The sequence below is a fragment of the Berghia stephanieae genome, chromosome 4 (genome assembly GCF_034508935.2).
Source record: "Berghia stephanieae isolate SIO BIC M18660-M18661 chromosome 4, UCSD_Bste_1.3, whole genome shotgun sequence".
Taxonomy (NCBI): domain Eukaryota; kingdom Metazoa; phylum Mollusca; class Gastropoda; order Nudibranchia; family Aeolidiidae; genus Berghia; species Berghia stephanieae.
This window is the reverse complement of record NC_088363.1, coordinates 87,458,018-87,479,527: the sequence shown is the minus strand read 5'-3', so window position 1 is coordinate 87,479,527 and position 21,510 is coordinate 87,458,018.

The following is a 21,510-nucleotide window of genomic DNA, read 5'->3' as shown; positions in this document are numbered from 1 at the left end:
ACGTCAACTTCGTTCTATCTATAGGAAGATATGCGTGAACAGCCAACCAAGCCAATGGTGTAGAGTGCAGTGGTTTAGCCCTAATCTGGTGGACGACGGGTTCGCTAACCAGAAAATAGAGATATCGCATGCATTGACATCATGGCGACTATCAAGGTTTAATAACGATTATTATTTGTTCTGGAGTAGATAGAGTACACCTTTGAAAAAGAGGAAGATTCATTTTCAGACTTTTGTGACTGAAGATAATGTTGTTTTAACGAAAATGTGATATTTGTATATTCGATATGACAGAATGTGTAAAAGGTCTTTAAAAACAAACAAACTCCAAAATGTTGAGTTTTTAAAAAGGGCAATTTTCACTAAATAAATATGCTCAAAGTGTTTTATAAGGAGTCCCTAGCCAACAGCAACACTTAAAGTGTAGGACGAGACATGACGCCTGTAAGGCGATGTTAGATTTTTTTTTCGGACATAGACAACACTGTGAACGGCCAGGCACTCATTTTAGACCTGAGTACGGTGAGAGAACGTGAGTAAAGAACCTTTTCCAAAGACAAAACTGAGCGCCACTCAGGAATTGAACCCAGGACCAGTGTGTCATACAACTAGACCACATAGTCGCACATATTTTACAGCCGTTTACCACCGGCAAGATGCACAGGAAGGGTTTTGAACACGGAGCTCTCATCGAAAGTTAAAAGCGAGCCGTCACATGACATCTAGACCACCTTTTCATTATCTCTCTCTCTCTCTCTCTCTCTCTCTCTCTCTCTCTCTCTCAGTGTGTGTGTGTGTGTGTGTGTGTGTGTGTGTGTTTGCGTGCGTGCCTTTGTTTCGCCTACAACAAAAACAAAACTACTTTCTGCTCTGAAAATTAGCCAGTCTGTTAACAATTTTATCCGTCTGATGCAAGGCTTCGGGATTTTTGCTATTCAGATTGATTTGACAATGGCCACATTATACAATTTTCAAATCAATTTTTTTCGACCCCCAATGCTACTATTCATTGCGTTATTTGTCTTCGTCGTCGTGTTTTTGTTGTCGTTCAGTTTATTTATTTATTTTTTTAAAATATAAAACGTGTGGTAGATTCAGCTGATATAGATAGTTCGAAGATGACGTCACTCAGGTCATTGTTATTGTTTTTTTGCCATCCGCGTTTATGAGTAATGCTCACTGAACTGTCTTAACCTGACTATGAACGTTCATGGATACACACAGTTTTGTGTGTTGGTCCGTTATACTTCCGGATGGCAATGTTATGAGCTTCTTAGCCAAGCGCATACTATCTATATTACTCAGATTACATACATGTCAGTGGTTTATTTTACCTCGAAGATGTAGCGAGTTTGCTAGATAGTATTATATAATATCTTATAATGATTAAGATAAAAATTCCATTGACTTGAACTTGGAAAGAGTGCTATTCTTTAAAACACTGATTTACAATACCACAGACATCATCTGATTCTGAGAGCTAGCAAATCAATTGGTAAGACTTTACTTTCACTTTTTTGTGAATCGTGCTTGTATGTATACTATATACATAATTTGTATATGCAAGGACATAAAATGGACATGTTTGTGTGCACGAAAAATTAATAAAATCATTATGATAAAAGCTGACTGATGTCAGATAGGCATACCGATAAGCACAGATAATGCTTTTATTGATATTGATACGAGAATGTTCCTAATTTGATGCACGTATTGCAATTTACGAATATTCTTCCTTGTTAGCATGTTATATACAAACGGCTTAGAAATAATCAAAATAAGGGGTTAAGTATGATCAATATCTAAACGACAACAATTTTCTAAAACCTCAATATGGCGGATTTGGGTTGCGTATAGGATAGAATCCAGTTTGGATATCATGATATCAATAACAAATAAATGATATTTGCTCAACTAGAGCACAACATAATTATTTTATGGAAAAATCCCAGTCAAACCAATACAACTGACAAGACATGAGGGTAGAGGAGGTCTGAGTTAAAGAAAAGATTGAAGTGTTCAAATGTAGATAACAAAATATACGTCTTGATGGGGATGGGGGTGGCCCTGGTGGTCGAGTATTCATTACATTGATTTGTTATCTGAGAGATCCCTGTTTGGACCCAATTTCATTTATATGTATAGGTTTACCCTATGCAAGATTAATAACCCCCAATCTAATAAATAATATGAAATTGAATGTGAGCTTCAATTTTATTACAAGAACAGATCAAATGAACGTTTCGGGTTTCCCCTTTATCAGGATGAATGAAACACTACAGATGAATGAGATAATTAGTAGTGGCGGAGTTACGATGAATATAGTTACATTACCCCCAATCTGCTCATTTGGACAATTGCGTGATTCCTTTTGACATCGGACGTTTGTTTGAGGGGCTATTCATATTAATAAATTATTTAAGAACACATTGAAGCAACAATAGCTAATGACACCATATGCGAAAAGGATAATTCTTTTTCATATTTGTCGGTGCAACCTGCGATATGGTTAAAACGTGTTAGGCTTCTCAATGCAAAAGATTTGCAGTTTTTGTTGTATATTAGATAAATGATGCACTATATGGAAATAAAATTAATTGATCAATTGAGCTTTTATAGAGCACAATATCCACTAAACGTGCGTAACGCGCTTTACACGGGGTCCCTGGCCGACAGCAACACTTAACATTTAGGACGGGACATGACGCCTGTTAGGCGATATTGCATTTTGTTTTCGGACAGAGACAACTACGTTAACGGCCAGGTACTCATTTTATTGCCTGAGTATGGTGAGAGAATGTGAGTAAAAAGCCTTTTCCAAGGACTCAATCAACTATGCGCCGAGCGAGGCTCGAACCCAGGACCTTCCGATCCGAAAGCAAGTGTCTTACCACAAGACCACATAGGCGCACAAATAAACTAAAAATAGTGTTCTCTTCAGGTTTTATCATATTATTATGAGTTTCCACAGAACGAAATGTGTATTTCAATTCACCCCGCTTATACAATACAATCATCGCTTCATCAATAAATGCTTTGGTCGAAGAGTTTTTCTTGGATAACCATCACGGTTCTAAACAAAGAAAATCAGTACTTTTTATTCTTCATGCTGACTACAACTTTTCATATGTCTTGTGATCAGAATGTGTAAAAGTCAAAACATGATCAGATTTATGTTGGGTTTTTTTTCTTCTCTGGACACACTTTTATGCAAGTTAGAGTAGTATTTCATAAGGGCATCCGCCATTGTTCCGATAGTTTAGAACCAGTTGATAAGTTACTATGCGTCCTTATGAGGGAAGTGACGTCACGACTGTTGAAGGCGAAAAACAAGAGAAGAGCTTTAAAGGGTGAGAGAAGGAGGGAGAGATAGAAAAGGAAAAGGAAGAAGAAGAAGGAGAAGAAAAAGGATGAAAGGAGATTATTGTGGAAGAAGCGGAGGAATAGGAAGAGGAGGAGGAGAAGGAAGAGGAGAAAGAAGAAGGAGAGGAGGAGGAGGAATAGGGAGAGGAGGAAGAGGAGAAAGAAGAAGAAGATGATGATGAGGAGGAGAGAACAAGAACAACAAGAAGAGAAAAACAACTAAGGATTAAATTCCACATCTTTATCAGTGATAATAAAACAGAAAGCAAATAGACAAGGTTTGATCAAAGACGTTAAAACGATTTATTATTTTTAAATAGTATTTTACATCTGATGGTTAAATTTAAATACAACAATTGTAATTGTATTTCGGGACATTGTATAACATGATAAACTGTTTTAGAGTTTGTTGCGTTAGAAAACCGTAAAGAGAGGAACCATCCACAGACGTTATGAGAAATTATTTTAACTATTTTAACTGCGGCTATGTGGTCTAGTGGTAAGACACTCGCTTTCAGATCGAAAGGTCCTGGGTTCGAGCCTCGATCGGCGCATAGCTGAGTCCTTGGAAAAGGCTCTTTACTCACATTCTCTCACCGTACTCAGGTGTAAAATGAATACCTGGCCGTTAACAGCGTTGTCTTTGTCAAAAAAATTGTAATACCGCCTAACAGGCGGCATGTCCCGTCTTACATGTTAAATGTTGCTGTTGACCAGGGACCCCTTGTAAAGCGCTTTGAGCACATTTAGTGGATATTGCGCTATACAAAGCTCAATTTTTGTAAAAAGACAATAATATGTGATTACTGGTATGATGAAAATTGACATTATTAATACTTACCTCCATTAAAATACAGTAGTAAACGGATATGAATAACCATCCAAAGCAAAATAAAAATATTACACATTAATACTAATGTTGTTATGAAGAAATCAATGTAAATGTTGCTGCTCGAAGCTCAAAGAAATAAATAACAATGCGAAATAGAATGTAAGCTTCAATTTAATATACGAAAACAGGTAAGATGGACGTTTCGGATTTCCCCTTTATCAACAAAACAGGATGGATGAAACACTACAGATGAATGAATTAATGTGGTAGTGGCGTTGTTACGATGAATAAACAAAACATTGGTTGAAGAAATTAATAACAAAGGGAAAAAAAACAGGACATAGACATGCGTTCTCTATTCCAATCAATTAATTTAAAGCGTGTACGATATAACTGTGTTCCGCTGTAAGCGGTTAAGGATGCTTGAAAACAAAAGCCCCCATACATGTACTGTTTAAAACTCATGACTATCTGTGGTGATGCATGGGTAAGAACCGTATTTTCTTTATTTTTTTTTCAAGGAGTTAATAGACAGTCAATCAATCATCATTAAAACAGAATATTATTATTATTATTATTATTATTATTATTATTATTATTATTATTATTATTATTATTATTATTATTATTATTATTATTATTATTATTATTATTATTATTATTATTATTATTATTATTATTATTATTATGTTTGGTGGCTTGTAATGTTTTATGTTGACAAACAAATAAATGCTTTGGTTTTACGTTTTACGTGTTAAGACCAGAATTGTTTTTATTGATTGTTTTGTATTGCTCGTAGCTAAGTTGTCACTCTTTGTGAGTAGTCGTCACTCGCTACTTTATTGTTATAATTTGTTGTTACATATAGTTATTTCCATGATCGTCGTTGTTATTGTTATTTATGATGTGAACTAATATCAGATTTTCGCGCCTTTATGAGTATTGCTTGAATGAAGTTGACGTCACTCGGGTCTTTGTTATTGTTTTTTTTTTGCCATCCGCGTTCATGAGTAATTCTTACTAAACTCTTTTAACCAGACTATAAACGTTTAAGGTTATACATAACTTGTGTGTTGGTCCGTTATACTTCCGGATGGCAATGTTGTGAACTTCTTAGTCAAGCGCACACTATCTATTGGTTAACTGATTCAACATTCTTGGTCAGTTTCTCTCCAAACGTGGAAAGTGAAGGTTGTAACCCTCTCAATGGAAGCGATCTATATTCAGGTTTTCGTCCAACCAAGTCATCAATCACATATATTTGTTGCTGTCCAACGATTGGATATTTCTTTAAAAAAATGTAAACACGCTGCTTTGTTTATGAAAGTTGTAAACATACACATGTGTCAAACAGAACAAAATGACCAATCGTGATGTTAGGTATTTCGAAAGCTGTGAGCACTTTTCACTATGTGGGTCATTTTGAGCACACTTTCCAATGTGACCAATGACCTCGAACACATGGAAAGTTAATATAGATCATGCCCATTTACATCTATAACTGCATATTTTGAAATATTGTTTCTATATATTCTTGGAAGTTTCGGGTTATAACCCATGTTATTTCGTAAACTGGATTGTCCTCACACTTTCAAACTTAACGCACCAGAAATGTAAGTTTTTATCTCTAATTTTAGTTATTATGATTCGTGTGTAAATTGTCTTAGATAAGTAGCCCTATTTGGTCGCAGAGATATACTTGTTGTAGTCATTGTATTTAATAATCTATCATTCCATATGTTCCATCCATATTTCATGAGATATACTCGTAGTCATTGTATTTAATAATCTGTTATCCTTCCATATGTTCCATCCATATTTCATGAGATATACTCGTATTCATTGTATTTAATAATCTGTTATCCTTCCATATGTTCCATCCACATTTCATGAGATATACTCGTTTTCATTGTATCTAATAATCGGCTGTCATTCCGTATGTTCCAATCATCATGTAAAGGCATTAGTCTATCGTTTAATAGATATTTACTTCCATGTCATGTGTTTATGAGTACTTCTCACTAAACTGTATTGACCAGACTATAAACCTTCAAGGTTACACACAGTTTTGTGTGTTGGCCAGTTTTACTTCCGGATGGCAATGTTGTGACCTTCTTAACCAAGTGCATACTATCTGTACGATCTTATTATTTGAGTGTTTATGATAAAAGGAGCGTTAAGTATGATAATATAATAATGACAATAGCCTCATATGTGTTCTTTGAAGCATATTTATGTATTGTACAAGAATCAATGGTGCCCTGAGTTTACTAAGGATAGGGTTACATAAACGATAGGACGGGTCTCCTTTAAACGGTTCTTTCAAATGCTTTGTACTCGAGGAGACATAAAGAGGTAGATAGACAGACAGGCAGACAGACAGACAGTGAAACAGACATAGTATATATATATATATATATATATATATATATATATATATATAGTGTGTGTGTATGATAGATAGATAGATATATAGCGAGTGAGTGTGTATGTGTGCGTGTATGTATGTGTGAGAGAAATATATATATATTATATATATATATATATATATATATATATATATATATATATATATATATATATTAGAGAGAGAGAGAGAGAGAGAGAGAGAGTTTTTTTTAAAAAGATGATGTAAATAATGAAGGTTTAGGATTATAAACGATTTTAAAGATTATCAATCTGCTATTTCAAAATATCCCCATCAACATTATCACAGCATTGAATGTTGAGAAAATCAACAAAAGAAGGATATCCCATAAATCGAACAGACAAAGTCCAGGTTCATTCATTCACTAAAGTACATCATTTCACACGGTACGCCTTTTATCTACACAAACGCCACCAATCCGTACTTGTCACGTTATGAACAGTAAATATGGTACGAGCAACTGTTTTATTTATCAAGACAACGAATAAGAAAAGTACTTTATAGTTGTGATGGTACGCATGAACTGTTTTACAGTCGCTAAATTATATTGAAAGTATGCGACGCAGTTTGAGTTTTGTTTTATTGACAGCAACGACATTGATTTTTTTCATGAATGTTATAATAAAAAGTGACCCATTCCCTCAAATGGGTATTATGTCGGGATGATTAAGGTGGTGACAATTGAATTTATATTCAAAAATATTGCACTTGCGTTAAATTCACGTTTTATTTGGGAAAATCTATATGATATTTTAGTGCTAAAAAACGAATTATTTCATATTTATTTATCTGTTAAACTTTAACTTGACATTTTAGCGTCTGGTTCATCTCGAAATAATACGTTTTGACCCGATGGTCACATAAACTGTGGAATATGTTGTAGTCTAAAATAAAATGGCATTGTTCAACACTCGGTCACTTTCTTTCTTTCTTTTTTTTTTTTTTGGTTCGTACCAAGAACGTATTTGAACGATTCACATAACAGTTTTAAAAGGCTCATTGATTTAACACAGAAGATGTCGGCCAAGGGAATTCGTTGTCATGATGAACGGTTTGAATTCATTTAAATAATATTATAATCACATCCACTTTTTAAACTTTCTAAAGATTACGATTATATGTATGTGTGTGTGTGTGTATGTATGTGTGTGTGTGTGTGTGTGTGAGTGTGTGTGTGTGTGTGTGTGAGAGAGAGAGAGAGAGAGAGAGAGATAGATGGATAGATAGATAGAGTCATTGTTTTATCAAAATGGCATATAAGCGATTGAACTTTTAAACCAGACTATAATATGTGCTCCGTCCATATTAAATGGTATTATGTCGTGTTGAACCAGAAGCCTAAATTTATCTTTAAGTTAAAATGACCAAAATGTGAAATTGCAGCTCTTGTCACAAGGCAGGAATCAAACTCATTCTCCTCCATCAAACATTGAAGCTTGATTTTTACATCATAAAATTAAAGAAAATGATAAGTGTCGAGCATGTATTACTAAATAAATTATATATCGCAAGAACTTACTGCTATTATGTCTGAGTGATAAAAACTTTTTTTTTTTAGTTAGATGTGAAGTTTTGGGGAAAATCCTGAAAATGGCTGGTAAGGAGAGGGTTAAACTATAAATTAGAATTTTAGAACCTGAATCAGATATAATGAACATTTCCCCCCACTTGTGTTTTTTTTTTAATTTTTACCGCTGAACCTTTGGGAAAGCTGCTACGTCTCAGGTTTGAGGGGGGGGGGGGTTGTCAAGACGACGGTCATTCAAATTGATCGATATTTGAAGGACGAGTTTTCAGGAGTACGGCATTTAACTGGTTAATGTGATTGTCATGGGTTTTTCTGCACAACGAATGCACTTCATTACTCAAGGTCAAGTACCAAGTTACGAATGGCTCTTTTCAAGTCAAAATACCACAATATCATGCACCAAATAATGAAAGGGCAAGATTATGAAAGGAGAAGATGAAAAAGTAAATATCTTTTCATGGCGTTCAACTTTGTTAAATTTATGATTGATGAAACTTCCATTCTGAAAATATAATATAAATCAAAGTAAAACGATCAGCTTTTGAAGAACGGGAACTCTCCTTTCCAAATCTGTATAGAAGGAACGAAGTTGACGTCACACAGGTCTTGTTTATTGTTTTAAGACGGATAGATATAAACTTTGAAAGTTTTTGTGTGTGTGTGTTGGTACAATTGATCGAATGGCAGAACTGGTGATTATTTTACTTACACACACCATGAATCCTGCAGAGAAGCGCGAAGCACTCAAATCTAATTTCATTCTCAACGCTTTATCTGCGACTATTATCATACACTGTTTTGGATATCTAGTGTATGTATAGATAGTATGCACTTGGCTAAGAAGCTCACAACATTGCCATCCGGAAATGTAACGGACCAACACACAAACCTATGTGTAGCCTTGAACGTTTATACAGTTTAGTGAGAATTACTCATAATCGCGGATGGCAAAAAAACAACAAAGATATGAGTAACGTCATCTTCGTTCTATCTATACCCAGCGTTCCAAATCAAATAAAATGAAAAATTGATTTATCCCCTGTGACAAAAATATTCGATTGTGTTCGATCCTCTGTCCGGGGAAGTTGATGTTAAATTACAGGATGATTGAAAATAGAAATGATCTGCTTTGTCTGACTGACACTGTCCCGTTTACACCTTTTCATATAGACTAGCTCCCAACTGAATGTATGAGAAAACTCTGGGAAGAAGAAGAAAAGTTCGAAACACCAGTTCTGAAACACCCTCCATCACATATTTGGAAATATGCATGTCTTAGTATACCGGGCTTCCCGATAGCTCAATTGATAGAGCATGTGAAAAAGTTCTAGCCAGCATGAAGAATAAAAAGTACTGATTTTCTTTGTTTAGAACCAAGCTACTCGTTGCTGGGTGGACGTGACATCAGACTATTGAATCCGATTTGGGGTTTTAATTTCGCTTCGGTCACGTAAACAAGAAACAGGAATTTAAACCTTCGCCATAAATGGGAAACACGATATTCTACTTCCTCATTGTTCAATTATACTTTCAATTTGACTTACTCTGTGTGACCGGTGTGGACATATGTGCAAGTCTGATAACCTAACGCAAATAATTGAGGGCTTGCTTTAAAATTGTTTTGATGGAAAATATATTTTGCTGGGCGGACGTGACATCAGACTATTGAATCCGATTTGGGGTTTTAATTTCGCTTCGGTCACGTAAACAAGAAACAGGAATTTAAACCTTTTCCATGGGAAACACGATATTCTACTTCCTCATTGTTCAATTATACTTTCAATTTGACTTACTCTGTGTGACCGGTGTGGACATATGTGCAAGTCTGATAACCTAACGCAAATAATTGAGGGCTTGCTTTAAAATTGTTTGATGGAAAATATATTTTGCGTTTGTTTGAGAGTAGATGCATGACAACAATGGGCCCATAACAAGTTGGGTTATTAGACCTGCAAATAAGAACACTTTGTATGTGACCCATCGTCTCAAAGCGGTATTATGTCGGTGTGCATAGGACACTGAGTAAAATAATAAAATTCCCTTTATTCATCCCCATGGGGAAATTTGTCTGTAGGGTCTATTCCAAGGGAAGACTGGAATAACCCTGGTGTCAGCCGCAATGTGAGCTTGGGCGAGGTGACTTTCTGAAGGCCACACAGCGCGGCGGGTGATCGAACTCGGTACCTTTTGGGTACGAAGCAAAGACAGTACCGCTTAGTCACGCTGTCCCAGTAGTATAAATCTAAAGTTAAATTAACAAAAAAAAAGTGAGATTTCGTTTTTTTTGTTGTTGTTTTTTGTGATTTCAAAAATTATATATATATGATGTCCCCAATCAAACAGATAAAATTTAACAAAGTCTAATATTCTTGTCTCTAAACTCATTTTTTGAATTATTGACACCCTCCCCCACCCCCCGTCCCTTTAATACTGTTTGGAAGCGGTAGGTCAAAAACGTTAATTAAACGTGACAATGGTGTTTATCTGCCTGCACATAATACATATTAGCAGGACTGATTACCGGATGTGCCTGATATAACATTGTATAAAGGGCAGCAGCCTCTTATGGTTCTCACACTACTATGTTATGACGATCGACCCAATCAGCAAAGTCCGGTCCGCATTCGTGCACCGTCATTTACCTACGTGCACATAATATTAGCAGGACTGATCACAGGATGGCCTTGATTTAACATTGTAGTAAATGCGAATAATATTCTGCATTGGTTTGAGACTTATTGCCATTAAAACTATGAAGCAATAACAATTTTGGTTATCAGCCCTGCAAATAAATGCACGTTGGTGATTACCCAATTAATGTTTAGTTTTAGTTTCGTTTCGGCCACGTAAACACGAAACAGGAACTTATACATTCGCCATTATAATACTATTATACTTCCGCATTTTATTTTCACTTTGTCTTGACATAAATAAGAAGCATTACAGTAGTAACGTTATTTGCAGGTCTGATAACCCAAATTATTATGGGCTCATTGTTGTAATTGAAATACTCTCAAACCAACGACACATATTCTCTAACACAACAATATTAAAGTAAGCCCATAATATAGCTAAGTTACCAGATCTGCAAATATGTTAGCAACTTAACTACCACATTATCTCATTCCTCTGTAGTGTTTCATTCATCGTGTTTTGTTGATAAAGGGAAACCCGAAACGTCCATCTTATATCTTTTCGTATATTAAATTGAAGCTTACATTCCATTTCACATTGTAATTTATTTCTTCGAGCTTCGATCAGCAACATTTACGACATTACCAAATATTATATTCATGTCGCATTACGAGATTCAAAATACATGCTTTAAAAGTTTCTGGCAATGAAAATTGTATCGCTTGCCAAGATAGGCGAAAAAACTAATGCTGGTTACACCTCAAGTATCTTTTTAGGAGGCCAAAGTCATAAAATCACACAATAAGATATTATATCTTCTTTGTATTGCGACAACAGAACTAATAGAACAAATGTCGTTAACCTAAAGAAATTCTTTTTGTGAATAATCATAATACAAAAATCGAGTGTTGCGTTAGTTTGTGGTTCAAGTTTAAATCGAAGGCTTGAGCCGAATTAATGGGGTTGAGAGTTTAAAAAAATAAGTTAATTGTTTTGATAATATCATTATTACAGTCATGTTTTTTTTAACCAGATAACTGCCGCACTACGGAAGACATGTAGTTTTTTAAAAAGGTACCGATAGTTCAGTTGGTAGGGCACTCGCTTCACACGCAAAGGGACCGAGATCGATCCCGAGTGCAGTCAAGATTTTTTTTCTGGTCAGTTTCAGGCTATAAGTTAACGATGGTTACGGTTAAAATCTAGCGAATCAAAACACTGTGATGCCATCCTCTCTCTCGAATCTCACTTTCATCTTTAGTCTTCAGTGTCTCATTCATCGTATTTTTTGTTGACAAAGGTGGAACACGAAACGTCCACTCACAACGTGCCTTTGTAAATTTAATTGAAGCTTTTATTGATTTTTTTTCTTTCGTTGTTATACATTACCTATAGTGCAAATTGTCTGATAGGCTCCTATATATATATAGTATATACTCGCATCGCTACAAAACCTTTAGCTATGTAAAGTCACCCACCCAGTCGTAAAAATCAAGAATCGAGACATGAAATATGATGAGCGACTTTTTGATGTCGTGCTATAACACTTACCTTCGGATCTGCATGTCCGTGGGTTCAAGTCTTTAAGGGCGGCGCAATATTAAAAGACATTGGAAAAAGTTCTTTCTTACATTCGTGTAGAAAGAATATCTGGCCAACAACTAGTAGTAATAGCTTTGTCTCTGTCTATAATATATCGTCATGTCTTTTCCCATATTCCAATACTAACGAAAGAGTTAAAATGGAGAGGCTTCGCATGGGAACAAAACAGACTATGGACGTTTCGGGTACAAACCCTTCGTCAGCACAACAATACACAAATTAACGTGGAAAACAAATAAAATAAAATGAAAAATAACTTGTATCGTCTGTACTCAATGGTGGTTGCAGTATGATTCATTGTTGTGCTGACGAAGGGTTTGTACCCGAAATGTCCATTGTCTGTTTTGTTCCCATACGAAGCCTCTCCATTTTCACTCTTTCGTTAGTATTTTCACGATCACCGGCTTCAGGCAGTCCCTACCGTTTCCCATATCCCAATCCAATCCAATCCAAAATAGTTGCAGCTTCGCGTGATAATTAATGATTGTCTCAACTATTATGTTAACCCCCTCCTTACCACCCATAGAAAAATCGTCACATTTGTTGCGATGAGACCAGCATTTTTGTCATTCCAATTTCTTTTGTACATCACAATATTTGAACAAAAATGTTTGCTATAGATAGTTAAAGTATATCAACACTGTGTTGAAGAGCTCGTTTAGCAGAAAAAAATATGTATAGCAAGAACTAACAGGTTTTTGAGTGAAATAAATCTATTTTTGTATAAGTTGGGTGTAAAGTTTTGGGGAAAATCCGGAAAATGGCCGGTAAGGAGAGAGTTAAGTGTTCCTGATGGCTTGAAACTCATTAGAAAGAACGTTGATCCAATGTGCACATATTTAGCAGGTCTGATCACCGAACGCAATTATGATCTCGATTTAATTTGCGTCTTTTTGAGAGTAGGTACATATAATATTTCCATTACAAAGTTTCAAAGTTTATTTAATCTTAGGCTTTCGCCAATAATTCATATAATTTGATGACAACATACATGAAAGAGAGAGAGAGAGAGAAGAGAAAAAAAGGTAAATAGAACCAAAAAATAAAATGATACCATTAATAACCACAAAAATACAACTGTAATAATAATAATAATAATAATAATAATAATAATAATAATAATAATAATAATAATAATAATAATAATAATAATAATAATAATACAACAATGAGACCATAACACAATGGGTATTCAGACCTGCAAATAAGTACATATTAAGTACACGTCGCATTGAATACATTTAATTGGATATTGAGCTAGACGTCTATCTAGATAAAAGCTGATTGTTATTTTAAAATTTTTGTGTGCTTTTTTTTTTTTTTTTTTTTTTTTTAAACCAATTCCTTCAAACCTCTAAAGCCACATATCTTTGGAAATCCGAGTCGACACGAATGATATCTAATGTGTAAGGTAAAAATAAAATAGAGGAATGTAAAAATGTGACCTACCGCCTCAAAACGGTATTGTGTCAGGATAACCCAGATGCCAAATTTTGAATTTCACATGTAATACAGTTTGAATACGCTTCAACAGTCATTACGTCACCTCCCTCGTAATGACGCATGGTAACTTAGTAACTTGCTCTAAACGGACGCCCTTATGAAATATTTCTCCGACGAGCATAGAAGTAAAAGTGTATCCAGAGGAGAAAAACATTATTAAATATGATCATGTTTTGACTTTTATACATTCTGATCACATGATATATGAAAAGTTCTAGCCAGCATGATGAATAAACAGTACCGATTTTCTTAGTTTAGAACCAAGATGGCCGCCGTTGCTTGGCGACGTGACATCAGACTATTGAATCCAGTTTGTACTGACAAGAAATGACAGTTTGGTGTAGTTATAATGTCATGCCATGAAACAATACATATTCTAAATTTTGACCAGAAAACTTGTCCTTCAAATATCAGTAGATTAAAATGACCCTTATCTTATCAAGAAAGTATTTGAAAAGTTGAGCACAATTTTAACTCTCTCCTTACCAGCCATTTTCACCAAAACATTACCACAAAACTTCACACCCAACTACCACAAAAAAATATATTTTTCTCACTCAAACACAATAGCAGTAAGATCTTGCGATACATAATTTCTTTAGCAAAACATGCTCTACAACACACTGTTCATTTTCTTTTAAGTTTTATGATGTACAAAAGAAATTTGAATAAGAAAAATGTTGGTTGTATCGTAACGAACGTGACGAATTTCCTACAGTTGGTAAGGAGAGGGTTAATCGACTTCGGAGTCTCAGGGATAAGAATTTTTGGCAAGATTAGAGTCGTTTTAATTAACCGATATTTGAAAATCGAATTTTCTGGCCAAGTTAAAAAAATATGTGTGTGTGTTTTGTTTTGGTTAGTTTGTATTTGTTTTTTTTAGAATAGGGAGCATAGGGAACAATATCTAAAAATAAAGAAAAATACAAGAAACATGTGATCTCAATGAATCAGCTTATTGTAGCCAAGTAATAATTCTAAAGCGATTCCTGTTGCTTTTTTCTTTATGTTTTACTTGCATTGTGAACATATCATTAAGGAGTTGATATCCAGCTTAATGGTCTTGTGTATTGCAAATGTGTCAATCAATGTTTAGCGTGATCATCGTCCGAATGGGTGGCAAAGATAGCAAATCCCTGCATATCCAACCCATCTTGTCTTTTATTTCGACATTTTACTCGTCTCACCCAACTCGTCTTGGGCGGTGTGTCTTTTTTACGAAACCCGCAGAAACCCGCCGAAACCCGCCGAAACCCTGCGAAACCCGACGAAACCCGACGAAACCCGACAAAGTTATGGGAAGTAGGTGGCTGTGGGGAGTGAACCTAGAACTCAGGGAAGTGTACACCATTGGGGAGTGAACCTGGGACTGGGTTTCGGCGGGTTTCGTAAAAAGAACCAGTGCTTTTTTACGAAACCCGCCGAAACCCGGCGAAACCCGGCGAAACCCGACAATATCCAGCAAAGTTATGGGAAGTAGACAACTGTGGGGAGTGAACCCGAGACTCAGGGAAGTGTACACCAGTCGGGAGTGAACCTGAGACTAAGGTTATCGGCCGGTTTCGGCGGGTTTCGTAAAAAAGAATTAGTGCTTTATTACGAAACCCGCCGAAACCCGACAATATCCGGCAAAGTTATGGGAGTTTGGCAACAGTGGGGGGTGATCCTGGGAGTCAGGGAATCGCACACCAGTGGGGAGTTAACCTGGGACTGTGTAAAAAGGATATCAGTGGGAAATAAACCTGGGACTAAAGGGAGATGGATACCATTGAAAGTTGAAGCCGGATATGGGAGTTGAGTACCAGAGGAGAATGAACCTGACACTATAGAAGGTGGGCGCCAGTGGGGAGTGAACCTGGGACTCAGGGAATTTCACACCAGTGGGGAGTTAACCTGGGACTGTGTAAAAAGGATATCAGTGGGAAATAAACCTGGGACTAAAGGGAGATGGATACCATTGAAAGTTGAAGCCGGATATGAGAGTTTGGTACCAGAGGAGAATGAACCTGACACTATAGGAGGTGGGCGCCAGTGGGGAGTGAACCTGGGACTATGTAAACAGGATATCAGTGGGAAATAAACCTGGGACTAAAGGGAGGTGGATACCATTGGGAGTTGAAGCCGGATTTGGGAGTTGGGTACCAGAGGAGAGAGAAACCTGACACTATAGGAGGTGGGCGCCAGTGGGGAGTGAACCTGGGACTATGTAAAAAGGATATCAGTGGGAAATAAACCTGGGACTAAAGGGAGATGAATACCATTGAAAGTTGAAGCCACACTTTGTCGGGATTCGTCGGGTTTCGTCGGGTTTCGGCGGGTTTCGGCGGGTTTCGCAGGGTTTCGGCGGGTTTCGGCGGGTTTCGTAAAAAAGACACACCCGTCTTGGGCATTAACGAGTATCGCGGTTTTAGGCAGCGATTGGTATTGTAAGAGTACTCGTAAAAAAATTAAATGAATACACCAAATAAAATAAAAACATTAAGAAATAAGTTCAGCTTTTATACATCACAATATCTTCTTAATGTGCTCAAAGCCAACAGCAACACGTAAAAAGTAAGACGAGACATGACATGACGACTGTACAACGCTGTGAATGGCCATGTACTCATTTTACATCTGAGTACGGTTAGAGAATGTGAGTAAAGAGCTTTTTGCAAGGACTCAATTATGAGCCAATCAGGGCGGGGCTCGAACCCAGGAAATCCCGATCACAAGTCGAGTGCTATACCACAATATCACATAGCTACACAAAAAAAATAGTGCCAAACAGGCGACTTGCATATGGCTAATATTGGGAATGGGTGCAATATTCGTTATATAATGCACTAAGTATAGGAAAACATGCTAATATTTTATTTATTATTTATTAATTAATTAAACGTACTTCACGCATCTTGACGCATCTGTTAAACAGTTATGATAACGATAAGTGGCTAATGATTTATGTCACTTAAAGTCAAGTTCGAATTTTTAACTATCTAACATGCTTTACTGTCTTGCTGTCATCGTCGAGTACCATCATAACAGTGCGTTTAAATTGTATTGTGTGGTAAATCTACTTATACCTACATACAAGAGACTAAGAAAGACAACACAACACGGACGAGTGAATAGTACATAAGGCGATTAGAGCAACACTTAAATGCGTGGTCTATCCGGTCCGTTTCGTTAGGGGATCTATTTCAACAGGACATCGCCCGTTTAACTCACTCAACCCTAACACCGACTATATCCGTAGTTTACCCGCGTTATTTTATCCCATGCCTATTTGTTACATTTTTCTGAGACAAATTACAGGCGTAGTATCAAAGCTAATGTTTTTAGTTTTTACATGGTAATGGTAATGAATAAAACTATCCACATGCTCATTTGTTAATAATTTTTTTCCAATTATGAATAAGTATCAAAAAATCTCTAGGATTGAATGAATTAACCAGTGAACTGCCGTATTCCATGAAAAGACACGTATTATAAAATTTGTCCAGAAAACTCGTCCTTGTTTTATAAATCGATCCCACATCTTGGTTAAAAACTCTCACAACTCTCAGGTTTGAAAGTTGTTTTTTTTGCCAAGATCATTTAAATCGAGCGATTTATAAAAGGACGAGTCTTCTGGCCAAATGTTTAAATACTTGTTTTTCGAGAGTATGGCAACGATGGTTAACTGGTTAACTCACTAGATATTTTTAATACTTTTCAAAATTGGAAAACAATGTATTAAAAATGAGCATGTACATAGATAGTTTTATTCAACTACCATTAACATGTAAAAACTAAAAACATGAGCTTTGATACTACGCCTATAATTTGTCTCAGAAAAGGTAATAAATATAATAGGCATGGGGTAAAAGTAACCCCGGTAAACTAAGGACATAGTCGGTGTTAGGGTTGAGTGAGTTAATGTAGACCAAGTTAACACCACCTCAGCCATCGTAGATGTGGCTATTGAAGTATCATAAAGTGTGTGTTAATGGCGATTGAATTGGAAGAACGAATACTAAGACTTGTGACCTTAATATGAATGTACTATAAATAAATAGATAAATATAAATATTGAGCTTTTATATAGAGCAATATCCACCAAATGTCACTAAATTATGCGCTCAAAGCGCTTTACAAGGGTTCCTGACCAACATAACGTGTAGAACGAAACATGACGCCTGTTAGGCGATATTTCTAATTTTTTTTTCTGACAGAGACAACGCTGTCACCGGACATGTGCTCATTTTACACCTGAGTACGGTGAGAGACAGTGAGTAGAGAGCCTTTTCCAAGGACTCAACTCTGCGCCGAGCGAGGCTCGAACCCAGGACCTTCCGATCCGAACACGAGTGTCATACCACTAAACATAGCCGCACTTTGAATCATGGTTGAATGAAATGGAAAACAGATTCATTAATTCAATTGTTCAATTACGCAAAAGCGTTTTAAAAAGACATATCTGTCTTTATCCATTCAATTCAATTCAATTCAAAGGTTTATTTTTTAAGGCAAGTGCCAACATAAAACATATATTGTGCGGCTATGTGGTCTAGTGGTATGACACTCGCTTTCGGATAGGAAGGTCCTGGGTTCGATCCTCGCTCGGCGCATAGTTGAGTCCTTGGAAAAGGCTCTTTACTCATATTCTCTCACCGTACTAAGGTGTAAATGAGTACCTGGTCGTTAACAGCGTTGTCTTTGTCCGAAAATTGTAATATCGCCTAACAGGCGTCATGTCCCGTTCTACATGTTAAATGTTGCTGTTGACCAGGAACCCATTGTAAAGCGTTTTGAGCACATTTAGTGGATATTGCGCTATATAACGCTCAATTAACATAGAATTTCCTATAAACAAATCAAACAGTGTAGCCTATAATCAATCAATAACCAAAGCAAACAAAAATAAAATAGATAAATAAATTTATAAACAAATAAGCAAATAAATAAATAAATATAAATAAATACATAAATAAATAGATACATAAATAATAAAATAAATTACACTCAGTTGACCACCAACCAGGTAGAATTCTGCCCTCACCAACAGAAGGACAGTTTCTGGGCTGACCCAGATCCAACCAGTTTTGCCACAATCGACACATTTAGTTTTTTTTCATTCATCACTTTTATATTCTATTACATAGTGGAAGGCATCTAACATGCAATAATAGCTAATGATCAATTGCATTTTTCTGTTTGTCGGTTTTTTCATTGTTAAAGTCGGGCAGATAGCCCTATGTCCATGGGTATGACACTGAACACCACATTATTCCACTCAACTCAAATATGAATAAAATGCCTGACTCTAGTCGATGACGTAATGTGTATATTGCCTATCAGGCAAATAGGATTCAATAGTCTGGTGTCACGTCCGCCCAGCAACGATAATCCTGGTTCTAAACAAAGAAAATCGGTACTTTTTATTCTTCATGCTGGCAAGAACTTTTTCACATGTCATGTGATCAGAATGTAAAAAAAAGTTAAAATATGATCAGATTTAATATGATTTTCTCCTCTGGATACCTATCCTTCGGATAGTTTAGAACCAGTTGTTTGGTTACGATGCGTCATTACGAGTGAAGTGACGTTACGACTGTTGAAGCCTATTGTATTGAATAAAATTCAAATATCGTTTTATATGGCTTGCTATGGGAATAATTGAAGCATTTTGAAGGAATCAAACTTGATGAGACCGTTGATATATCTATATTAATGTGAATTTGATTGGTTGATTTGTTATTCTATGTATTTATTTATTCATCTATTTATTCATATATCTATTTAGAGACCTAAAACGTCTTCAAAATAACAAAGTATTAAAATCAAAGGAAGACCTCATGAAATTAGCATCAACAGCACAAGACCGTGAACAGTTGAAGGAAATGACACGGATGATTAGAGAGGCGTCCCGATCGGATGATTAGGAAGCGAAAGGCCTCGAGTCGGTAAGTCATATATTTATTAATTTATTTATTCATTAATCTACTTATTCATTCATCTATTTATCTATTGTTTTGTTTTGTTTTCTAATTTATGTATTTACTCTTCGAAATATCAACTTTATTGGTTTCTCGCAATATATGAAGCATTGCGTGGTGCACTAAGCGTGAGTAGACGAAAACCTGAATATAGACGAGATCGCTCCCATTGTGGTGAAGACGTCGAGATTTTTCTATTAAGAGGTTTAAAGGTTTCATTTCGCATAGCAAATTATGGGCTTTGAGTTTGAGACGAACGAAGGAAGTTAGCATGTGAAAATGGCATCAAATTGATGTTTAAAATAATAATAATGATAATAATAATAATAATAATAATAATAATAATAATAATAATAATAATAATAATGATAATTATAATAATGATATAATAATAATAATAATAATAATATAATAATAATAATAATAATAATAATAATAATAATAATAATAATAATAATAATAATAATAATAATAATAATAATAATAATAATAATTTTAAAAAAACCACAAAAACTCAACAGGAAAACAGGAAAGTTGAATGAAAATAAAATGCCATGATTATTTAGCTAGAAAAAAAAATTCATTTTCAAGTCTAGATATACGTTTTCTTCAGCTTGACACGTCTATGCATCATTTCATGTCCCATCATTCCATTGGGATAATTGAGTCAATTGGGCATCGCTCTAAAACATCACATGCCACGGCTTATCTCATGTCATTGAGAGATTTCAACATAACCTTTAGCATTTAAATTTCTAGCTTTACAGCTAATTCACACAGGCTTTAAGTTCGTGTGAGTGCGGCATACAAGTTTTGAATGGAACTCGATCTAACTTGAGGTGATAAAACGTTATGGGATAAAGGAAAATTTTCTTCGTTTTTTTTTTTATTGCTGTGAATCTTGCTGAAAAAGCTGAAAAAGCATAAAATATTGAGGACAGAGAAAAGAAGGAGAGATATAGATAGATAGATAGAGAGATAGATAGATAGATAGATAGATAGATAGATAGATAGGGAGAGAGAGAGAGAGGATGGATAGGGAGAGAGAGAGAGAGGATGGATAGAGAGAGGGAGAGAGAGAGGAAGATAGATAGATAGATAGAGAGGGAGGGAGGGAGAGAGAGGAAGATAGATAGATAGATAGAGAGGGAGGGAGAGAAAGAGAGAGAGAGAGATAAATAGATAGATAATAGATAGAGAGAGAGAGAGGAAGATAGATAGATAGAGAGAGGGAGAGAGAGGAAGATAGAGAGATAGAGAGAGATAGATAGATAGAGAGAGAGAGAGAGAGAGAGAGAGAGAGAGAGAGAGGCGAGCAGAGCGATCAAGTGGTTAAAACATTGCACTGTAAGCTCACGGGTTCAAGTCTCACTTGGACAACAGGGGCTATGAGGCATGAGGTGTTTGCCCAACGAATTATTCGTTTTCCTTCACCAGTTAACGGCTGTACTCTGGAAAAACACATATTTAAAATTTGGCCATAAAAAATCGTTCCTCAAATGACGATCGATTTAAATAATTCCCATCTTGGCCAAAACTCTCAAACCTGGGACCCCGTGAAGTCATAGGTTTGAGACTTTTTTAGTACGATGAGGGTCATTTAGATCAATCGATATTTGAAGGACGAGTTTTCTGGCAAAATTTTCAAATACGTGTTTTA